The 5000-nt window shown below is 49.7% G+C and overlaps 1 protein-coding gene across 1 annotated transcript in view; it reads left to right on the top strand.

Annotated features, from left to right (window-relative positions):
- The first annotated feature begins 2828 nt into the window (after positions 1-2828).
- Positions 2829-5000, top strand: part of LOC135094147 (extracellular serine/threonine protein kinase four-jointed-like) — a 111357-nt gene continuing 109185 nt past the window's right edge. The window contains exon 1 of the mRNA XM_063993966.1: positions 2829-3169. The gene's annotated coding sequence lies outside the window, so the exon portion shown is untranslated. The remainder of the gene's footprint in view (positions 3170-5000) is intronic.

Raw genomic sequence — 5000 nt, 5'->3', positions numbered from 1 at the left:
GGAGAGAGATAAAGAGAGAGATGAAAAGAAGGAGGATAGCAGAAAATAAAAGCATCTCTCTCTTCCCTCCCTCTCTTCCTCCTTTCCTTCACTCCCTTTTCTTTCTCCCTACCATCATTTTCTCGCTTCTTTTCTCTCTTTTATCCTTTCTAATCTCTTCCTCTCCATACCCGCTTTTTCCCTCCTCTCATTCTCTTCCTTTCCTTTCTTCCTACTACTATTTCTTCCCTACTTTCCCTCCCTCCTTCCATCTTTCCTCCCCCCCCCACAAGCAAGGACAGGTAAGCACAGGGGCAGCCAAAGCACAGGTAGAAACACAGCTTACTTAAAAGGCCAGGTGGAGCACAGGTAATTAGGAAACAGGTGGAACAAGGCGATCATTAAAAGGTAGCAAGTTAATTAAAGAACAGGTAAAACACAGGTTAATTAGAGCATCAGGTGAGAGAGAGAGAGAGAGAGAGAGAGAGAGAGAGAGAGAGAGAGAGAGAGAGAGAGAGAGAGAGAGAGAGAGAGGAGAGAGAGAGAGAGGAGAGAGAGAGAGAGCACCCTACTCACCAAAATAAACGAGTGAGGGGGGAGGGGGGGCAGATACCCTCGGCCAGACCACTCTGAAGGCACTCCAGCCCTCTTATATTGACAGACAGACAAACAGACAGACGGACAGACCGCAGGCACACCTCTTCTTGAGTGTAGGAGAAGGGGCTTAATCAGAATAGAGCCAGCGGTGTCCCAAGCCCCCTGGGAAGCCCTGGGACTACCCCCCCCCTTGCCTCGGCGTACCTGCAGAGGCTTAATTAACACACCTGTCCAGAATTATGCTTGATATTATCTGTGCATGGCTTGTCTGTCTGTCTGTTTGTCTGTCTGTGTTATGGCTGTCTGTATGTATGTCTGTTTCTCTCTCTCTCTCCTCTCTCTCTCTCTCTCTCTCTCTCTTCTCTCTCTCTCTCTCTCTCTCTCTCTCTCTCTGTAATCTTTATCTCCTTTTTTCTTTCCCTTTTCCTTCTCCTTCTCATTTCCTCTTCTTTATTTCTCTCACTTCTTCTCTTTCGTTTTTTTTATTTATTCATTCCTCCTTCTCTTTCTTCTTCTCTTCTCCTTCTCTTCCCCTCCTGTTCTATACAACTCATCTCTTCTTTATTTTCTTCTCTTCTCATTCTATTTATATATTCTTACCTTTATATTCCTTCCTCTTTCTTCTTATCATCTTCTTTCCTTTCCTCTTCTTCTCTATTTCCTCATTTATTTGTCTATTTCCCCTCTTCCCTTTTTTTTTGTTTTGCCTCTCTTCTCTTCTCTATTTCCTTTCTTCTGATTTCTATTTTCTCTTCTCTTTTCTCTGTTTCCCCTTTTCTGTTCTCTATTTCCTCTCTTCTGTTTTCTATTTCTTCTCTTCTGTTCCTTCTTTCCCCTCTCTTCTTCTCTGTTTCCTCTCCTTTGCTCTCTATTCTCCTTCTCCTCTTCTTCTCCTATTTTCTCGCTTATTTCTCTTCCTCTTATTGTCACACACTTATCTATTCCCGTTTTCTTATTTCTGTTGAGTGACCAACACACACACACACACACACACACACACACACACACACACACACCTGAGTTTTACCTGTTCATATTTACTGTGTATATTAAATTAATGAATTATAACCTATTTCTTTTTCACTCTCGATATTAACTAGGCACGAAGAATTTTTTTTTTGGGGGGAGGAATTTGAAAAACGCTTGAATTTTCCGTGTGTGAAGAGAGGGGAGAGAATGGGAGAGGAAGGGGGCAGAGAGGAGGGAGAGGGAAGGGAAGAAAGGGAGGTGAGATGAGGTTTAAGAGAGGATGTTGAAAAGAGAGGAGAGGAGAGGAGGAGGAGGAGGAGGAGGAGGAGGAGGAGGAGGAGGAGGAGGAGGAGGAGGAGGAGGAGGAGGAGGAGGAGGAGGAGGAGGAGAAGAAGAAGAAGAAAAGAAGAAACTGTGATTTGGAGTTGCTAAAGGCGAACAACAACAACAACAACAACAACAACAACAACAACAACAACAACAACAACAACGAGAGGAGTGAGTGATGCTATGAGTGAAGAAAGGAGGAAAGCGGGGAGAGGAGCGATGCTGCGGGGAGAGGAAGTGTGTGATGATGAGAGGAAGAGGGAGAGAAAGAACGATTATCTAACATAAATGACGATTATTTCCTATGACGACGAAAGACTGAAACCCGGAGGAAGAGGAGGAGGAGGAGGAGGAGGAGGAGGAGGAGGAGGAGGAGGAGGAGGAGGAGGAGGAGGAGGAGGAGGAGGAGGAGGAGCTTAGGAAGACAGAAGTAGCAGGTAACAGAAAGCTTGTTGGCTTATAACGAGGTTACCTGCTTCAGCGGTCTGCTCTGCTCCACATCCTTTAATACTAATATGAGAGAGGGGCAAAAAAAGAGGAAGAGGAGGAGGAGGAGGAGGAGGAGGAGGAGGAGAAATAGAAACATCCACCACCACCACTACCTAACAACAACAACAACAACAACAACAACAACAAACACATAACCAACAGCACCCACATCATCAACCACAGCATCAGCCACAGCAGCAGCAGCAGCAGTGGGCGCAGCTGTCACCGCACCAGCATCACCACTCCTACAACAGCTGCAGCAAGGGGACCCACCGAGGCAGCAGCGGCGGCGGCGGCGGCGGCGGCGGCAGCAAGGAAGCATGGAGAGAAGGGGTGAGGCGGAGGGAGGGAGAGACGGAGGGAAGGAGGAATGAGGGAGGGAGGTACGAGGGGTGGAGGAGCGTGAGGGGGAGGGGAGGAGGAGGGAGGCGGACCCGTCTGGAGGCTAGCGGGTCCCATGCTGTGACCAATACGTGCGGCGGTCCAGCCCAACACAGCATCTCCCGTGGTAGTGAGGCAGCCCCACACTCAGCCACTCCCGCGCCGGCACGCCCCACGGTGATCCACGCCCCCGCCTCCACGCCCCTGCAGCCCACGCCCCCTGCAAGGCGCACCCATGCCTCCCTGGGCCGGCGAGGCGAGTGTGTGGACGTGTAGGGCGTGTGGCGACTGAGCGAGGCCGCCCCGCCAGGCTGTGTGTCGGCGCCCCGCCCCTCCTCCCTCCCCCTCAAGGGCCCCTCAAACACACATGCATAAACACTGAGCCTCGTAAAGCCCACAGGTTATCCCGTAGTCGCCGGCGTGAAGGGTGAGTACCCCTGTGATCCTTTCTGCTTGGCGGTGGGCGTGGGTGCTGGGCGGTGGGCGGTGGATGGTGGGCGGTGGGTGGTGGGTGTGGGCGGGTGGGCGCCGCCTCCAGCCCCTGCCGGTGAGATTTTAATTGGTGTCCCGCTGAATGGAAACTTGAGGCATCCGACTCCAAAATATAACTTGCGACCACCACATACAGTGCGAGGAATGCCGCGGGAAATTGCCACACCACCGCCGCCGCCGCCGCAGCCGCCGCCGCCGCCGCCTCGCCGCGCACCGCGTCCGCTGGATACGCAATATTTTTTCCTTGATTCCGCGGCAAAAGTTGATGACAGGTCGTCTGCGGCGGCGTGAGGGGCTGTGGCGGGCTGCGGCGGGCCGGGGCTGTGCGGGGCTGTCAGGCCGGCGGGGGCGCGAGCGGGAGAAAGCCCGGCGTGTTTACCTACGAGGAGGCGGAGGCTGAGTGTGAAGGGCCCCGCCTGTCCGCCGCCGCCGCGCACCCAGCCACTGCCCGCCCTCCACGCCCCGCCGCCGCCGCCGCCACGCCGCCACCCGCCCGCGGCCGCCGCCACCTACCAGGGAGGGACCAACACGCCCACTGAGGCACCGCCGCACCGCCGCGCACTCACCGCCGCCACACTGTACCACACCATAACACCGCCACCCTTCCTTCCCTTCTTTCCTGTACACACCACCACACCACAACCCTTCCTTCCCTTCTCTTCCACCCTGCACTACACCACCACACCAAAACCCTTTCTTCCCTTCCCTTCCTTCCTTCCTTCCTTCCTGCACACACCGGCTGTTTCCCTTCGCACACACACACGTCCTCTGCCCCGTCAGTAACCACACACACACACACACACACACACACACACACACACACACACACACACACACACACAGATCAGCCGCTCAATCGCTCAGAAGCCCAAACACAACACACGTCTTGGTGATAAGCCGCGGCGACACACTCCCGCCCCCCCCCTGCAGCTTCTGGCGGCGGCGGTGACGGGAAGAGAGAGAGAGAGAGAGAGAGAGAGAGAGAGAGAGAGAGAGAGAGAGAGAGAGAGAGAGAGAGAGAGAGAGAGAGAGAGAGAGCTTAGTATTCCTACCGCTGCCACCACAAGTACTCAAGTAACTGGTGCCCTAAACACACACACACACACACACACACAGAGAGAGAGAGAGAGAGAGAGAGACAGACAGACAAACGAGAGATGAATTAACGAACGAGAGAGAGAGAGAGAGAGAGAGAGAGAGAGAGAGAGAGAGAGAGAGAGAGAGAGAGAGAGAGAGAGAGAGAGAGAGACGCATTTTAACGTCAATAAATCCAATTATCTCATTATCTAACCAATAAATAGAAGGTAACTTTAATAATAATAAATAATAATAATAATAATAATAATAATAATGATAATAATAATAATAATAATAATAATAATAATAATAATAATAATAATAATAAAGCGATTATGAAAAGAAAAAAGTAATTACCTCTGCGGTGGCGGAGGTGAAATTCTAACAACAATTACAACAACAACAATAATAATAATAATGATAATAATAATAATAATAATAATAATAATAATAATAATAATAATAATAATAATAATAATAATAATAATAATAATAATTTCAAATTCCGCATTAAAAAAAGAAAAAATATCTTGAGTTATTATCATCATTATTACTACTACTATTACTATTATTATTATTATCATTATTATTACTATTATCATTATTGTTATTATTATTATTGCTATTATTAGAGAGAGCCAGAGTTATAGAGGCAAGCCGCTGTCATTGTGATAAAGGGGAAAGATGAG

This window comes from Scylla paramamosain, chromosome 44, assembly GCF_035594125.1.
Source record: "Scylla paramamosain isolate STU-SP2022 chromosome 44, ASM3559412v1, whole genome shotgun sequence".
NCBI classification, from domain to species: Eukaryota; Metazoa; Arthropoda; class Malacostraca; order Decapoda; family Portunidae; genus Scylla; species Scylla paramamosain.
This window is presented reverse-complemented; position numbering and strand designations above follow the sequence as displayed.